We start from the raw sequence: 19,814 nt of genomic DNA, 5'->3' as shown, positions 1-19,814 counted from the left end.
TATTATTATTATTATTATTATTATTATTATTATTATTATTATTATTATTGGTTCAATGCGCTAGGTGGGGCCTTGTGCGTTCATTATCAATACATAATCTATTGGATTGTCTTCCTTTACCCACCAATTCAAAATGATTGGATCATTCACTTATCAAAGACCCTTATCAGTTCAACAACCTCATAATTGCTAGTTGTCTTGTCTACTGCATGGGTAAGCTCATCCAATGGGGGCACCAGAAATATGGCGAGCCAACATCAAATAATAACCTCTCAATGCTGCTGTGAGTCAGATACCACACTGCAGAGATGGTTAACACACCTGACAGTCCACACCACCTGGTGCAACCAAATAGTACAGGTCTGGATGTCTTTGAGCCAAAGAGAGCACCTACTTCTTCACAACACCATATGGACTTGAAGCTGTTCATCATGAGACTCTGCTTGTTGGCTTTTACAGTCCTGGTCCTGGTGGGTACCAGATGGAAAAGAGTGGGGGGTAAAGGATGTGAGCTACCGCCAGCTCTGGGTCATTTTCCTTTGACAAATGTGCATCATGCAATTCCACAATAAAACATCTTTATTTGTGGGCTAATCTCACTGAAACTGCTCACACAAATAAAGTGCCTAGCTAATAATTGAATGAACTTTTTTGGAAAGCCAAACATTTGCAATACCATAGGAGCAGTCCACAAGGGGAGAAGTGAACACAAGTTGAGGGTAGGGACTATTAACACCAGAGTGCCAATTGGACGCCACTATTTGGAAATGACCATTCTGAGATCAAAATGAAACGGCCCATCTTAGAACTGCACAGGATGGAGGAAATACATCTACATTGGTCCGAATACACACAGATTTAAAGCTACATTGAATTTTACATTTTAACGGGCATGAAATGGGTCTGAAAGAAATTATGATTGGGCCTCATCATTATAAATGATAAATGGATCTCCTCATTAAACATAATGGGTTGATTGTAGGGGAAAATGGTCTCCTTGTGGGAGAAATAAGGATCGCCTGTTCAGTAACTATGTAGTCTGTATTCCTGAGTTGGCATACATGCGAGTTAGACATTGAGAGATGGACATTAAGTTATTAGTTTGCTTGACTATGAGCTATCAGATGCAATATTATGAGTAAACCAATTGAAGCTGGTAACTGCTTTAATACTCAAAAGGTTGGATATATGTATTTGTTTATAAACGTTTTTTTTAAATATATTAAAGGGTTAAGGAATGAGAGAGACTGGGTTTGTGTACATGGAGTGAAGTAAATATAATGGAATGTGGCCATTATATTGATGCAGGTATGTCTCACGTCTTTGAGCTGAACATCAGAGAGGATGGGTCCATAATGGACTAGGCAACAGATGGTATAAACCGGTTGTCACCATACATTAACGATAACTGAAAAAAGCTGGAAGGCCCACTTCACTAAGATCTATAAATTAGAGGGTGCTAACTTGCAGACATGGAATGGGGATCTGATCCAAAGGGCAGTGTAGGAATTAACTTGGGACCTGGATGATGTATCTTACTTAATATCCAGAAGTAAAAAATCGATTGCTCCAGGGCCAGATGGGCTGGCCATGTGTGTGTTAAAAAATAGCCTGACACCTGGGTGGCTGTACCTTGACAGAATGTTTAAAATCGTGCTCATGGAATTTTTTTTACCACCTTCTTGGCAGACCACCATTTGTAGTCATGATTTTTAAAAAGGGGTCCCATTTGAGTACCCTAAATTATAGACCAATCTCCCTTCTGGACTGCTCATCAAAGATATTCACGAGCCTTGTCTTAAGAGACCTGCGAAAGTGGGCAAAGGATAATGGTAGAATGGATATTTTCCAGACAGGGTTTTGCCAGGGAGTGGGAACCGAGATGAACGGCTTTCTTCTGGAACATTCGAAAAAGGGGGCTTCGAAAAATAACAATCCACTTCATGCGGCATTCAGCATTTTTCTATGGCCTTTGACACCGTCCCAAGAAATAGCCTATGGGACAAATTAGCCAAATGGGGTTGTCCCCCTCATATCAGCACCGATCCAGACTGCCAGAGAATAGAAGAAAGGGTGCCTATTGGCCCCAATTATATTCCCCTTTTCTTTTCTGATTTGGGGGATGCCTTTTTTAACATCAAATTGTTGCTGTTAAAACTCCATGAGCAACCAATTAATTATTTACTAAATGCTGATGATCTGATTCTATTAGACCATACACCAATAGGGTTGCATTGTCAGTTGAAGGCCCTGGAGGCATACACAAACCAGAATATGTTAAAAATAAGTATCCCAAAATCAAAAATTCTAACCCTGCATAAAGGTTTGGGAAAAGTAGGTGATCACTTCCAATGCGTATCGAAGGCTCACATCTCGAGAAAGTGAACTCCATTGTGTACCTGGGCTTTCAAATTTTCCCTAAGGGAACCAAAAACTGTTGAAGATCGAGGCTTTAGCTGCACAGGCTACTACTCTAAATAAGAAACTGGGACACTTCCCAATAGATCCAGTCAGAAAATATTATTGCAAAAGGGTGGTGCTGTGGGGCCGAGACAATGTTTTTCATTCTGAAAGGGCAATGGGTGAAGTTTGAGGGTGCTTTCTGGAGGAGAGTGCTGGGCTTGCCAAGTGATGTCTCGGCCCTGTTTTAAGGTATGAATTGGGCCTGGTGTTATTGGAAGCCTTGATAATATGGAAACATTTAAATGTTCTCCAAAAAACATATATTAGGCGAAAGAGGGATCTACATGGGGGCTGTTCAAGAGTGTCTTAGAGGCAAGCTCCACGGCCGGCCTAATAGAATGGTCGACCCAAATCCATCCAATACTAACCAGGGTGGACTCCACAGTGGAATACCTTCTAAGGTACCCAATCATGGTAAAAAAAAGTTTATGGGATGTCGACTGGATTGACACAATAGAGCTTGTCAGGAAGTGCCACCTCTATATAGATATACTCCTGGATGCCAGGCCCTATAATTCTTTGCCTTATTACTTGTTGAAATGGCCAGGAAATCTTTGGCGTTCTGAGTGTTTGAGCCTCTGTCTAAATTTACTCTCCACAAATTAAATTTTGGGTGCACGTAAACTAAGGAGCTGCAGATTCTGCAAACTGGAAAATTCTATAGAAACACTCCAGCACCTTCTCTTGCATTGTGTTAAATTGACAATGGCCCGTAAGACTTTTTAGTTGCACCTCATGAAGGATTTTAAGGAAATAGACCCGGGCTGGGTCTGGCAACGGATTTTTACCGATAAGTCATTCAATTGGTCTTTGGCCGCCATACGTTTTTTGAAAGAAGTCCTGGTCCTTAACAAAGGGTATTATGCAGAGAGTTGTGCCATTAATGTGTAAGGTTATTTCTTTTCTGTACGAATTTGGCTGTAAATTTTCTTCTACCAGAGATTTGTGTGTATTTTCTTGTGAAAAGTTCCTTGTGAACTGTAACACAATAAAGCTTTTTAAAAGTAACACATTTATTAGTCATTTACATAAGAACAGGTTGAAGAGGTCTGGTTTAAAATAGTTTACAAAGCATAAGAAACAAGGATGTATTTGTAAAAAGATGAAGAATATATGACCCCTCCAATTAGGGTCACTGGAGCTTGTAATTAAGAAATGAATTGCATTTTGAATACGCAGTAGCTACAAGATCTAAGAGCATGATAAGGTGTATTTTACACACTTACACAATGTATTGGGTCATTGTAGTAAGAGATAGCCGACCACAGAGAGGTAACCCTATTTCAACATTCTAAAAGAAATGTAGAAATAAAGATTGGCCGGCTCTCAGGAACTCGGTTTGTCGATTTTTGGTTACCTGGAAACAAGAGATGCAAAGTGCTGCCAATTAATGAGATCATTAGGCCCTGCAAAGAGCAGGCATTTTTTTAAATGGTGGAATAGTCTCTAAACACTGCAGTAGAGATGAACGATGTGGTCATAGCAGGGGGCTAGTTTACAACCTAAAGAATACACTGTACTGTTTTACCAACTAATGAAATGGAGGAGGTACTTCAATTCCCTTTCAATGTGTTCTCCCTGTTACCTACAACAAAGACAAAAACGAGTGCAACTCCAAATGAAAGGGAATATAGTATTGCATGTCATGAGATGTGTCTACATGACATCAAAAGTGAAAACATTAGCACTAATAAATAGGTTGCAGGGGAATAAACACATAACTTAATCGATAAATAGGCATGGCAATTACCACTAATCAGTTTGTTACTATTGTTTTCCTTCGAGTATCTACAATCAAATATTGAACCAATAAGGAATGCACACATTAAACAAATTATCACACAGGAAGTGTGTCTTTGCAGAATCAAAACTATTGCCTAAGTATGACAAGTGTTTTTCATGCATTAGTTACTTACAATATAAATGATGTGTTCCCTAAATGGTGCTAAGTATTAGGCTAAATATAAAAACATAATGTTCATTTAGATATAACAGTATTGCGGAAAGGTTGCTCCAGTCCCAGTGGAATTGCTACTTGGGCATTTCTTAGGGCAGTGTTTGCCTTGGTCCTAGACCTTAGCACTAGTGCAAAAAATGCATTGAAAAAATATGGCTTTCTCACCCGGGCAAGGAGGCGGATGTTAGGGAGAATTCTCCTTTATGGCTAATTTCCCTCACCTAGTGAGTACCTCAGCAGCTTTGCTGGATTTCAGGGGTTTATTTTTTCCACCTGGTAAGAGTGTGAGCATTTTTTACCACTATTACATGTGTTTTGCCATGTGTTTTCCTACTTTTTGTGTGATCTTGTGCTCTGGAGCCACACCACTTCATGAGCCCACTTTTGTGTGTTTTACACAGCACATTCAGTGCAGTGACACAGGGCTGTCTTCGAGACTTCCCACTGAATCCATTTTTCTGGGGCTGACTACTGTCCCACAGAAACATGTAAAGTTGCCATTAACTTTGTGTAGTCTTTTTAAATTACAGACCCAGAACACCACATCTTACATGGAGTATTGGAAAGGGCTAATCCCTGCACCTTTTTGTCTGTGCCTCTTGGAGCTTGGTTTCGATCTCTTAATATTTAGACTTGGCTGGTGGCAGTGGTATCTACCCTATCTTTTCTACCGCGATTATATTATATGAACGTGGTACTGTTTTAGGCTATTGTATTAGCCTCGAACATAAACCTGCTTGACCAAATACTTTTTATTTTGGCTCTGGTCGGGTTTATTCACCATTTCTTTTAGTTAAGGTCCTTCTTGTGTTTTAATTTTTGCGCCAAACTAGGTTTGCCTTCTTTGTTCGCCGACCTTTGGTGGGCTTCTGTCCAGAAGCCATCCTTTGGTGTCTGGGTGTCTAGGTGGGCTGAAAGTTAGGGAGGGGTGTAGTCACCCTGTGGACAGGGTCTCCTTGGAGACCCAAGTCGTGCTTTGTGTCGATTGGCTGAGGTGGTTGTCCGGGCCGGACATCCCCCCTGCTGTGTGATTGACAGCCAGGCTGTGTGAATGGGGGATTTTGGCATAAAAGGCAGGACTCTTGGGCTGGAAGTCAGAGTTTCCACTGGAACTGCAAGAACCGAAGAGAAGCAGAGAAGAAGACGGCTACTGCAACTCTCGAGTCCCGGTGAAGCCCTGCTGTGGGCCTGAGCTATCTTCCCTTCAATGACAGAGAAGATCCAGTCCGGAGTCTTCTTCCCTTGAGTCTGGTGGGATCAACCAGCTCACCCTACACAGCCAGAGGATCCTCTTCTTGGTCAAAATCGCTGCACACAGCTGTAGTGGTCCGGATAGCCATCTGAAGAGCCTCACCTGTTTTAAAGGAGCGCACCTTTTATTCACCATTGCTTCGCTGCTGCTGGCCTCATCCCTTGTTTCAACGAATAAGGTACTGTGTCCGACTTCGAGGAATATGGGTGAACCCTTCTTCCTCACCAAAGGCTTGTCCTTTTCTTCTTTCCCTCTTATAACTTTTGCTTCCCTTTTTGACAATATCTAAGTACTCCTGGCAATCTCGAATCGTGAATTGCTCTAACCGAGTGATCCTCGGCAATAGGAACACTGTTCCACTTGACACTGGCGCAGGCCTATTAACTTTTATTTACTTGTTAGAAAGTGTCCTCTGATTCTATCTGCCTTGACAAAAGTATTGCCTATGATTTTTATCCCCAATTCTCTTGTGTTCATTCATGTGCTAAGTTTGTTTGACTTCGGTTACATTTCTTCCCGCGAGTACGCTTATCTTTCGTTAGACCGAACTGTCATTACTGTCAAAAAGTAATCGTGTATGTAGGTGAAGGATTATAAGCAGGATTATGAGTGTGTGAAGCTAGCTTTGATAGCTAGATTTGGGAAGACCCCTTCCCAGTACCCTAAGAGGTTTAGGACCCTCAAAAAGTATGATGGTACCCTTGGGCGTCTTGGGTTTGTGAATGTTGGAAGAACTTAGATGGTTGGATTAAGGGTTACAAAGTGAACACTTATGAAGGTTTGAGGAATCTTGTTATGTTGGAGTCAATTTATGATGCCTGCGCTCCTGAGCTTAGACAGCACTTGGCTGACTCAAAGGAGATAGATCCTAAGAAGTTAGCTAAGGCTACTGACATGTGGGTTGCCAACAGGGCTTCTCACAAGGATTCTGGGGCAACTCAGAAGAAGGATGAGGGAAAGCAGCCAAAGAAAGATAACAAGGAGAATTCCAATAACTCCCATCCAAAAGAGGGCCCCAAACAGAACCAGGGTAAGCCACAAGGCAAACTGAATTAGGCTAGTGTACCATCTGGTCCCAAACCAGATGGAGGTCAGAACAAGCCCCCATTCATTAAAGCATTTGGAAAATGCTTTGCTTGCGGGTCAACTGACGATGTGAAAGGGGATCTCAGATGTAAGGGTAAACCTTCAGGGGTCCACACTGTCTCCTTGGCCTTCTCTCCGGTGGAAGAAGTACCTACAGCCAGTGGAAAGTTTCGGTTACTAGCTGATGAGCCCATGAGAGTCTCAGGCAGTGTTTCTTTAGTGTCCTTGGGTCTTTGGGAACAACAGAACTTAGATGTCTATAGCTCAGATCCCAGATAATAATAAAGAGTATTATAAAGATAGTGTTCTTGTGAATGGTCAGGAGGCACCTGCCATCAGAGACACTTGAGCCAGCATAACTGTGGTTGATGAATATTTTTAAAAGGTGGAGGATGCTGCTAAGGCACCCAAACACCTAACCAAGTTAGCTGGAGGCCCTGTGCAAATGGTTCCCCAGTTACCAGTTACCAGCTCTTATCCAGTGTAATGACATGACTGTCAGAATACCTGTTAGCCTGCAAAGTGATGTACCTGGGAGGGTTCTGTTGGGTAATGACCTGAACATTCTTGGAGTTGTGTCTAGTACCCCCAGAACCCCAGCAAAAGGAAGCAGGAGCTCACAAGGTCTGCAAGGGAGAGAACCTTGAGAGGCTCTCCTGGGGACTTGATAGAAGATGCTATCATCCCAAGTCCACAGGGCTTGCTTACTGCCATTGCAAGACAAAAAGTGACAAAGGGGAAACCCAAGTCTACCAGCAAGAAAACAGAAAGCACCCCTGTGCCTACAAGGACATTACCAAGACTGTCCAATGTCACACCTGTGACTCCTCCACCAGCTGAGGCTGAGTGTGAGGTTCAACCCTGTGTGGTCCCATCAGATACTGAGGACTCCGATCTGGAAGAAGATCTTACTCTGGTTGGAGATCTTGACCCTGTTGGACATCCTGAGCTACAGTCTTTACTGGCAGAAGGTGGACCCAACAGGGCAGACTTCAGCAGAGGACAAAGAGAGTGTCATACTTTTGAAGGTCTTCGCTTACCGGCAGCTTCTCAGCTTGATGGGGAAGTGCCTGGGAAGTATAGGTTGCACTGGGAAGATGGCCTCTTCTACAAAAAGACTTGTAGTACCTCTAGTGAACCGACTCCAGTTCCTACAGTTAGCCCACGAGATACCTTTGGCTGTCACTTACGTTTTAAGAAGACCAAGGAAAGGCTCTTTCTTTACTTCTACTGGCCTAGGATAAGTTCAGAAGTAGACAAATTCTGTAGGAGTTGTCACACTTGCTGAACCTCTGGCAAGAGTGGGGCCAAGAATGTGGCACCCTTGGTGCCTCTCTCAGTGGTGAGAGTTCCTTTTGAGAGGCTCTGGATTGACATTGTTGGTCCTCTTGACCCTCCCACATCTTCCGGTAACAGGTTTCTCCTGGTTGTAGTAGACCATGCTACTAGGTATCCTGAAGCAATACCTATGAGAACTGTTATGGCTCAGGCTGTGACTAAGGCCCTACTTGGTATTTTTACCAGAGTAGGTTTTCCTAAGGAAGTGATATCTGACAGGGGATCACATTTTATGTCCCACTACATGCAAGCAATCTGGATAACCTGTGGGATCACTTACAATTTCTCTACCGCCTACCACCCACAAACCAATGGACTGGTGGAGAGTATTAACAGAACTATGAAGAGCATGATAGGTGCCTTAGAAGAACCCCTTAAAAGAAAGTGGGACCTTCTACTGCCATGCCTTCTCTTTGCATATAGAGAAGTCCCTCAGGAGGGAGTAGGTTACAGTCCCTTTGAACTTCTCTATGGCCATCCAGTCCGAGGTCCATTTGCCCTGATTAAGGAGGGATTGGAGAGTGCTCCTTCCCCTAAGCCAGTCAGAATGACTGACTATGTGATAGGTCTCCGGAGGAGAATGTCACATATGATGGCAGCGGCAATCTGGTCAAGCATTGGCACGACCAGAAGGATAACATGGTTGAGTTTACTCAAGACCAGAAGTTTCTTGTTATGGTGCCCACAAGGCAGAGGGCCTTGCAGGACAAATGGTTAGGACCCTTCAAGGTTATGGGTAAACTTGGAGAGGTGAACTATCTGGTGGACTTAGGCAATCCTAAGGAGGCTTTTAGAGTCTTTCACACCAACCGTTTGAAGGCTTATGTCTCTAGACCTGAAATGGGAGCTTTGCTTCTAGCTTCAGCTCAAGAGGAGGAGGAGAGTGAACCTCTGCCTGACCTCCTCAGAGGCCTACCTTTAGATGAGAAAGTGGAAGGAGTTAATCTCTCTTCCAGTCTAACATCTGACCAGCAGCAAGAGTGCAAATTACTGTTAAAAAAGTTTGTCTCCCTGTTCTCACTTTCACCAGGCTTGACCCCTTGGGGCCAGCATGATATCCTCACTAGTGGATGTTTGCCTGTGAAAAGCAGGGGGTACAGAAGGTCAGACAATGTAAGAACCCACATAAGGAATGAGGTCAACCAGATGCTTGATCTCTGGGTAATAGAGCCCTCTTCTAGCCCATGGCCTAGCCCAGTTGTGCTTGTACCAAAGGCATGATCCAAAGAGATGAGATTCTGTGTGGACTATAGAGCTCTAAATGCAGTCACAAAGTGCCCATCCTTTACCTATGACAGATGAGCTGGTGGACAAATTGGTGCAACCAAGTACCTCAGCACATTTGACCTAACGTCAGGCTATTGGCAAATAGCCCCGACTGACCATGCCAAGGAGAAGACTGCCCCTACCCCAGCTGGCCTCTACCAATTTAAGGTAATGCCTTTTGGTCTAAAGAATGCACCTGCTACATTTCAGAGGCTGGTCAATCAAGTTCTGAATGGGATGGAGGACTTCTGCATGGCATACTTGGATGACATTGTAGTGTTCAGCCCTACATGGAAAGAACATATTGATCACCTAGGATATGTTTTGCAGGCTCTTGAACAGGCCCACCTGGCAAGTAAATGTCAAATTAGTCAGGGCAAAGTGGTCTACCTTGGACATGAGGTAGGAGGGGGTGAAATAAGGCCATTGCCTTGCAAAGTACAGGCTGTACAAAACGCGGCCACCCCTACTACTCAAACCCAAGTGAGAACCTTCCTAGGTCTCACTGGGTATTACAGGAACTTCATAGAGAACTATGGGACCATAGCTTCTCTCTTGAATGTGATCCCCTCTCCAAATTTCCTAAAAGGTTCAGATGGAAGGAGGAGTGCACTCAAGCCTTTGAAGGCCTGAAGAAAGCCCTTTGTCAAGCTCCAGTCCTAAGAGCTCCTGACTATCACCAACCCTTCATTGTACAAACTAATGCTTCTAATGCAGGTATAGGTGCAGTCCTTAGTCAACTGGATGAGAAAGGTAGGGAACATCCCATTTGTTTCATCAGCAGGAAGTTAAAGGATCCTGAGACAAGTTGGGCAAAAATAGAACGTGAATGCTTTGCTATTGTGTGGGCACTGAAGAAGTTTAGATCATACTTGTATGGATCTACTTTTGTTATTAAGACTGGCCACCAACCCTTGAGATGGCAGATGCAAAAGAAAAGGGAAAACCCTAAACTACTAAGATGGTCAATCTGCCTGCAAGGGTTTGATTTTACCATGAGCACAGAGCAGGAAGTCACCACCAAAATGCTGATGGTCTCTCTAGGATGTTTATAACCGACTAGAGGTATGAGATCCATCCAGGAGTGGATTAGATCCTCCTGTCCCTTAGTCTGGGTGGGGCGAGTGTTAGGGAGAATTCTCCTTTATGACTAATTTCCCTCACCTAGTGAGTCCAACAGCAGCTTTGCTGGATTTCAGGGGTTTCTTTTTTCCACCTGGTAAGAGTGTGAGCCTTTTTTCCCACTCGTACATGTGTTTTGCCATGTGTATTCCTACTTTTTGTGTGATCTTGGGCTCTGGAGCCACACCACTCCACGAGCCCCACTTTTGTGTGTGTTACACAGCATCTTCAGTGCAGTGACACAGGGTTGTCTTTGAGACTTCCCACTTAGTCAATTTTTCTGGGTCTGACTACTGTCTCCCAGAAATATGTAAAGTTTCCATTAACTTTGTGTAGTCTTTTTAAATTACAAACCCAGTACACCCCATCCTACATGAAGTATTGGAAAGGGCTAATCCCTACCCCTTTTTGTCTGTGCCCCTTGGAGCTTTGTTTCACTCTCTTAACATTTAGACTTGGCTGGTGGCAGTGGTATCTACCGTAACTTTTCTACCGCGATTATATGGTATAAACGTGGTACTGTTTTAGGCTATTGTATTAGCCTCAAACACAAAAAAGCTTGACCAAATACTTTTTATTTTGGCTCTGGTTGGGTTTACTCACCATTTCATTTTGTTAAGGTCCTTCTTGTGTTTTACTTTTCACGCCAAACCAGGTTTGCCTTCTTTGTTCGCCGACCTATGGCAGGCTTCTGTCTAGAAGCCCCCCTTTGGCATCTGGTTGTCTAGGTGGGCTGAATGTGAGGGAGGGGTGTGGTTAACCCCTGCGCAGGGTCTCCTTGGAGACCCAAGTCGCACTTTATGTCAATTGGCTGAGGAGGTTTTCCGGGCCGGACAACCCCCCTGCTGAGTGATTGACAGCCAGGCTGTGTGAATGAGGGATTTTGGCATAAAAGGCAGGACTCTTGGGCTGGAAGTCAGAGTTGCCACTGGAACTGCAAGAACCAAAGAGAAGCAGAGAAGAAGACGGCTGCTGCAACTCCCGAGTCCCGGTGAAGCCCTGCTGCAGTCCTGAGCTATCTACCCTTCAACGACAGAAAAGATCCAGTCCGGAGTCTTCTTCCCTTGAGCCTGGTGGGATCAACCAGTTCACCATCCACAGCTCTTCTTGGTCAAAATCGCTGCACACAGCTGTAGTGGTCCGGATAGCCATCTGAAGAACCTCTCCTGTTTTAAAGGAGCGCACCATTTATTCACCATTGCTTGGCTGCTGCTGGCCTCATCCCTGGGTAGTGCAGATCGCTCCAGACGTCCTCCTTCTTGTCCCCACGACTGAAGCTCCAGGAACCGTGAGTCTGCAGGAACTACCAGGAAGAACTGCCGTGGCACCAGCTTGCTTCATCGAATAAGGTACTGTGTCTGACTTTGAGGACTTGGGGTGAACCCTTCTTCCTCACCAAAGGCTTGTCCTTTTCTTCCTTCCCTCTCTTATAACTTTTGCTTCCCTTTGTGACAATATCTAAGTACTCCTGGCAATCTCGAATCCTGACCTGCTCTAACCGTGTGATCCTCGGCAACAGGAACCCTGTTCCACTTGACACTTCGCAGGCCTATTGACTTTTATTCACTTGTTAGAAAGTGTCCTCTGATTCTATCTGCCTTGACAAATGTATTGCCTATGATTTTTATCCCCAATTCTCTTGTGTTAATTCATGTGCTAAGTGTGTTTGACTTTGGTTACATTTCTTCCCGCGAGTACGCTTATCTTTTGCAAGACCGAACTGTCATTACTGTCAAAAGGTATCGCATATGTACCCCTGGTAACGTCTTTGTTTCCCAACACCGGTCTGTCAAATCCTAAGGTACTTACCTTGAATTGTTCTGCACAAGGGGAATTGGTTGTGTGTAGTATATTTGAAGTGTGGTTTTATTTTACTAGAAGTGAAGTGTTTTGTGAACAGATGGTTTAAAAATAATGTACTTATATTTTTTTTAACCAGAAACCTTGAGTCAGTGTGTGCTTGAGTCACATTGATTGTAGTCCTTTGTGTAATCTCTACTACTGCTCATTTGCTCTTGAGATAAGTCTGGCTGCTCAGCCATTGCTACCACTCTTTCTGTGTAGTACAAGCTTGTGCCAAAGGTGAACTTGTATTGCCACTTCTGGTCTTAATTGTGTGCAGTGGTCCCTAACGGCACTGCGTATGATTCTGCCTAAAAGCGGACATGGCCTGTAACAGCTCACCAGCCTGAGCCATGGCAGGCCAGAGTCATCGGCACGGTTCATCTGGGAAACAAATGGCTTTCTTTTTTTTCCTACGTAGATTGGCTGCCATAAGCGACGCCAGTCTCCCAAGAAAAAAGAAAATGAATGCAGGATGGCCACCGCCATAGGGAAAAGGGACCATGTCCTTTTCCATTTCTATGGCAGAGACCAGAGCGGGAGGTGAGGCAGACTGGAGCATAAAGCTCCTGTCCTGCAGGTAAGTGAAGAGAGATGGGAGGGAGTTGGTAGGGAAGGGGTTGGTATTGTTTTGGGGGGCTGGGGAGGCAACAGGGAGAAGCTCCCTGTTGCCTACCCACATTACAAAAAGAAACACAGATGGTGCCACCGGTAAGGTGGGGAAAGTGTTTTCTCGCCCGCATTTCCAGCCACCTGATTGGCTGAGCTCTCTTGCGAAGTGGCCCTTTTACCTAAACTTTGAAATTAGAATTAGGGAAGCATTTTCCTTTTGAAAAAAACAATTACCACGATTTACAAAAGCGTTTTACATTGGTACAATCCCATTGAAAAACGCTTTGTAAATCAGACACAATATGTTTTGGACAACCAATTGCTAATTTCATTTTCAGCTGGGTAAAGTTTCTGTAATATCACACAATGGAGCTTATTCACAAAAAATACATGTTCTGTCTCAATCTCTAAACCCTAAGACATCACTGCAGATCCCTAATATGCACAAAGGAGATGCGCAAAGACATGGAACTGTAAAATCTACCATCCAAATGGTGCTTCTGAGCAAGTCTTTTACCTAATCAAAATAAATGCTGCAGAGCAAATTAACAATATAGTGGCGCAAACCCATGCTCCGGCTTCCATTCTGCAACATATGTTCTTGTCATATCAAAAAGACAAAATGCATGGCGGGTCTGCGACCTAAGCCAAATACACATATTGTAAGGGAATTGATTTTGTAAACAGAAATCTCAATCGTGACATTGCACTTGAAATCTCAAATGACATATCTGAAATCAGACTCTGGTGGTGTCTATTTATCATCCAGCTCCACAATGTCATTTGGACTGTGTACTCAGTGTTATTGCCATGAAAGTAGCCATGTGCCAGTCCATGTTACGCATTATTCCTACCCTAATTGCTCGCATCAGTAAAGCCTCTTCCTGCAGCACATGTGCAACTGAGGTTCATGTGTTGGTCTTGTATCTTGTCTTTCTTGTCTCCTCCTGCTAATTCTTTATACTGCTCTATGATAATGGACAATTTTATTAACTATTAACTGCAAAATGATGTAAAACACCATATAATCCACAATTTAAAAAAGTATGGCAATATCAAGGTAAGATGATACATGGCCATTTGTATGTGTCAATCATATCTCAACTAACATAGACACAGCCTGACAGAAAACAACTTGCATAGGCTGCCCCTTCCTCCTTCAAAAGAGAACATATGTACCCCAGAAATTACGCAGCCATAAAGAAATCAAAATGATCTGAAATATAGCATCGGTCACGATACCTCACCAGTTGGCCAGTGCTTTTCCAACCAAATATATATCAAACACATATGAGCAGGAACAGCATAATTGTCAAAAGCAGTTAAGTAGGTGGTGGCTACTTTGTGAAGAAATGACTACTGCCCTTCAGGAGTAGAATCATGACTAGTGACTATACCACCTACTCAGCCTTTACACTACTAATGAACAACATTGATCGCAATCACAAAGATGAAACAGGCACAGACAAGATAAATACCTCCTTCACTTTGTGTTGTTATGTGGGCTGAGGGCAGGCTATACTCTTAATGAGCCACATGGGCTTGATGCACATTGAACAGTTACTAGCCATGTGTCCACAATTCCAAAAGCATGGCCAACTATGGAAACATGAAAACTACCCATAATAACTAAGGACATTAATCAATAAGAGATGTTGTGCAAAGTAAATACGCTATTCATGCCTAATTAAGCTCATAGGCACAGGGCAAATAATCATAAGGTCAAAAACTGCAATATGCACAACACACTCTATGGTGTACCAACTGTGAGGTCTTCATCAGATGTAGAGGGTATACATAATTCTTGCAGTCAATGTGACAAGCATATCATTTAGCAACAATGTCTACTGCCTCACAATACAGGATATGAGCATTATCATTCCATATTCATATATAATAATGAGAACAATATGCATTGTGCATGCAACAAAGGAAGCATGCATATATACAATTACCTGGCAATTACCTGACCCATCCATATATTTCTTGATGACTAAATCATGCAGGATGCCATGATCAATGTGGCACATATGTTGCATCTGATGGCACAGAAACAACCTTGTAGTGAAAGTCGGTTCATAATTTAAGTACCTCACTGTTTTACCCATCCATTTTGCACTCAAGGCTGTGCACCAGATGTCCAAATGACAGGGAGGCTACAGGAGGCTTGATCATAAACAAGAGAGTGTAAACAGCATAAAAGATAATCTGTCCATGTCAACTGACACAATAGTTAATTCTTGAAGCACCGCGGGACACAGACACATAGATAGATAAGACTACAGTAGAGCTAGAAAGAATACTGAATATGGTAGTTCCCTAGACTACTGTGTCTCTCTCTCCCCATTGAATATTAAAAAGTACGATAGAGTAAAGAAAACATGACCTCTCTACAACTCTGAGATTTCTTCACCAACTAAATGTCAACAGGTGTGACAAACTAATAAAAAAAACAAAAAAACAAAATGTAAAACCTACACTTAAAAATGACCTCCAATAAAGAGCAACTGTTGGTGCATAAGCACCAATAGCAATAGCAAAACATGTATCACTGAATTGATTTATACTATCAAAGTTAATAGTCCTGTGCTCCCATAATGTACTACACATGTACATGTAATTAAGGAAAGTCCCCACCTTACAGACAAGTTAAAAGATTAAAAAGATTGGAACATGGTTTCCGTAATTTACCTCACTGGCAACCTGACGGCTGGCTGCCAGACATTATGGCTAGTAATATAGGAATTAGTCATTCTTCACATTTTCAAAAACCAGGAGCCGTGGACCACATCATAGCTCCAGAGAAAAAAAATTCAATCAATCATACATGAAACTAATTTAAATATATATGTCAAACAATATTTTTAAGTTCTTTACATATTGATCTCATCCATGATATATATTTCCTACTTCCGACAATTCACCTGCTTATTTATCTGTAATGCATGTTCCTACTTAGGACATTGTCAAAATTCAACGCAGAATATTTATCTCATGCTATTTGCACCACATGCATCACACAAAGCAATTAAAGAATAGCGCCTCATTCATCCCTTTGGGGGGCACTGTGTCTGATGGATGTATCCAGAAGGCTTCACGCTGAAGCTTCTTCTGTTCCATATGGCCACCCCTTTAATGCATTTTCTCCTTCTCTACCACAGCAAATTAGTTGAGCCTCTGAGTGCCTATGTTGTACACATTTTCTAACTACAGGTGAGTTCATAATGGTATTCCTAACCTTGCTTTTTTGCGCATTCTGGCAGAACCTAAATTTACGGTTTGTCATACCAACATACATTATCCCACATGGACAACGGATAGCGTTAATAGCATTACACGTATCACAGCTTGCAAAGCGGTGCATGTAAATCGTTTCCCCTGTCTGTGTGGTAGATAAACTTGATCCCTTTTATGTTATTGCAGTTCCCACATGATAAGCATGGACGTGTATTTTTTTTTAAATCTTTAAACAGCTCTATGTGGCATCACATGAGCCCTGACTAGCATATTAAGTGCATTTTGCTTATTGCTAAATGCAAATACGGGTTATATTGGAAACAATGTATGGACCATCTATGTTTTTATAGAACTACTTTCACTTGAAAAGTGTATTACATGTATTATTCCTGGATCTTTTTTAGCCACTGCTTCAGTGGATAGTTTTTCTCTAGGGAAAGATAATTCTCTTTGTTTAGCTTCAATTATTAATTTACCCTGCATCTTCATTACTTCATCATCCAATAAACCCTTACAACTCACCAGTTCCAGAGGAGGAGGTACAGGGGAAGGGGGGTGTAAAGCACTAGAGGAAGCTTCCTTCCTCACCCGTGAAAAGCCCTTGGACACCCAGGAACCAGAACCAAAATGTCCTGCCCCCAAAAACCTGCCACCCAAGGAACGGAGGGCGGGTAGGAGAAATAAAGATCCCAAAAAGTCCCATTGTGTGGAGGTAGTTAGGGTCATCCAATTTGAAGGAGAGGAATCCTCAGAGGATTCTGGGGAAAAGATCTTCTCCTTCAGGGACGGGGGAACTCCTCCCAAAGAAAAATGGGTCCCAAGAGATCCAAATGAAGACTGGGTGAATGTGAGGACTGAATCAGAATCGCCCATTCCAGAACCCCAGAATGAGCATCAAGAAGACCTAATATTAAAAGGGGATTAAAAGCAATTCTGGTGACTGTCTCCAAAAAGGGAGTGGGGGCAGCCCAGAATCAGAAAAGGAGGAGCCCGAGACTCCTGGAATCCCTGAGTGCAAAATTTTCCTTTCAGAATAAGAATTACCCAACTCAATTCTGGAGACTGCCTCCTAGAAGGCTGCCCAGAACCAGCACGAGAGGATTCCCAAACTACCCAACTCCATTCTGGGGACCGCCTCCTAGAAGGGGGGGCAGCCCAGAACCAGCACAAGAGGACCCCCAAACCTCACCAACCACTTCTGTTGACTGCCTCAAAAAAGGGGGGTGCAGCCCAGAATCTGAAAAAGAGGAGCCCGAAACTACCCAAATAGCGGTGTGTGAAGATTTTCTGTCAGATTTGCCAACTCCAACACAGTATTATGCCCAAACTATCCATGTGTCGGAGTCAAACATAAGGAAATTGACCACCCAGCTTGCCCAGAATGCCAATTACCTTTGCCCATTGGATGAGAAAGAAGGTAGATTCTACACCTCCGTCCAAGTGCAGTGGCAATGTGCAATTCCAGCACTGGTGGACACTGGATCCCTGGCCACTCTTCTATCAAAAAGGGCCTTTGAGCAGCTACATTCAGGAAGGGGGGAGAGATACAAGATCCCTCTCACCCCTCTTCCTGGAAAACTCCAGAACTTCGATGGGAATGAAATTCCTGTCAAGGGGACTGCAGAGATGGAAATTAAAATTGGGTGACATAAGATGAAGCACCCGGTCATAGTCGTGACTCCAGAGGTCAAACCCTGTCTACTAGGGAATGACATCCTGCGAAGGTTGTCCCCCTTAATAGACTGTGTGAACAAGGTCCTCTGGACCCAGACTCACAGCCAATCAAATTAAAACAGAGTGTCATGGCACATGCCACATGGTTGAACAAAAACCAGATCAAATTAAGTTCATCTTCAAAATAATGAAATTCCTGACGTTACAATAATTGCTGTGGGGCAACAAACTGATGATGGGAACTCCTCTCCATTCCTGGAAATCAACCTTCCTTCCAGTCTCAAGTGGCATTCCACACTGGAAGAAAATACTTTGAAATTTCATACTGATTCACAATCTGAAAATCCAAATTCTATAGCCAAAATTGATAGCAAACCATCACCAAGTGTAGCTGGCATTCAGAAGAAGGGCGAAAAGCTCTTCTTTCCGCTTCAGTTAAATGACGGGTAGGAGTCTGTCCTCGCCCGAGTTGTCTTGAATAGCGAAGAAAGCTTCATCAGCGAAGTATTTTTCAGGAAACTCCCAAAAGAGCAGACCATGTCCACTGTTGAGTCCGTTTGTCCATGGGTATGGGCCCTGGAAATCCCCCGTTCCAAACATCTTCTGCTCAGCAGTTGTATGATAAAAATGTCTAGAGGTGACAAAAGCATAGAACACAATTGTTGGGTCGTGCGAGGTGCTCCTTCTGCCTTTTACATGGGCAGTCAACTCTTCAACCGACTCAAGATTAATTTGGATGCCAGTTATTGCCAATCCCAGTCCCAACTGGAAAGCAAATCTCAGGGCCCTGGCAGTCCTAAAGAAATCCTTCTGTTTAGCCCCAGTGCTACCGTAAAAAATTGAAGTTCAAAAATAGAGAAGAGGTCACCATCCCAGGCCTGGCATACAGAATCCGCATTCCCAAAGGCGAATTGACAGAAGAGAAATGTGTCCATATTAATCAACTAAAGAGCTGCCACCCTAGGCACACTTTGCAAATAATTGAGGAGCTCAGAAACAATCAAATGGAGGAGACATTGGAAAAATGAGAATAAGGAAAAGAAGAACGAGAAGCAATGTAAAGGAATTATGGTAGTGGTGATAATACACACATAGGATATCTTCTGTCATAGGTTTGTTTAATTAAAGTCCCAAAGTAAGAAATTAAACAGCTTAAAACATATAGGCTGGTGTTAGAACCAGAAGGGAGTCAATAGGATTTATAGATATGATTATGTAACAGGGAGTGTATCCCACTGCTGTCAACTCAATTGGAGGGCAGTTAGTGGGAAATTGTCATAACCGGTTTGTCTTCTCTTTCATAGATTCATACTGGTTGTGCCTATCTAGCAACCAAGGAGGACTGCCCCAGCAGCCTGGAAATGAGAAACCAAAGGAGGTCTGGGAGTGTCGCTCCACACCATGAAAGGAAGATCCCAGGGAAAGCAGGGAGTGTCGTTTCACATTCCGACCAGAGACAAAAAGAGGAGCAGGACGCACCATTCTCTGATGGAAGAGGGACTCATACCTGCCGGATCCTGCTGTGGCCCATGGAAAAATCCCACTTGCCCGACTCCCCCTACACATGGAAGCCCAGGAGAAGTCGGGGGTATGTGTGGGATATATTGACCCACTCAACGGCATTGAAGCACATCACCAAGCTGCATTTGCGCAAGAAACAGAAACCTGGCAGCGCTGGCTCCTGTGTGCACCAGGACCTCAAAACTGCATTTTTGGCAGCAACAAAAGATGGCTGCACCATCCTGCCTAGTACACTTCAGGCAAGATGGAACGAAGGTACACACTGAAAAAGTATGCCAGGATGTTCTGAGACAAATATATGGAATCAAGTGAACCGGCAGCACTGCATTGCTGCAAAAGCTAAAAATTCCTCTTCAATGTGAAGCCTTTTTTCACCCTTTCAAAATGCTGTGTTATGCTATTTCCATCTGTGCATTCTGAAACCACTATGATGGAAACAGCCCT

Source organism: Ambystoma mexicanum, chromosome 2q (assembly GCF_040938575.1).
Source record: "Ambystoma mexicanum isolate Mex_15411 chromosome 2q, UKY_AmexF1_1, whole genome shotgun sequence".
NCBI classification, from domain to species: domain Eukaryota; kingdom Metazoa; phylum Chordata; class Amphibia; order Caudata; family Ambystomatidae; genus Ambystoma; species Ambystoma mexicanum.
This window is presented reverse-complemented; position numbering follows the sequence as displayed.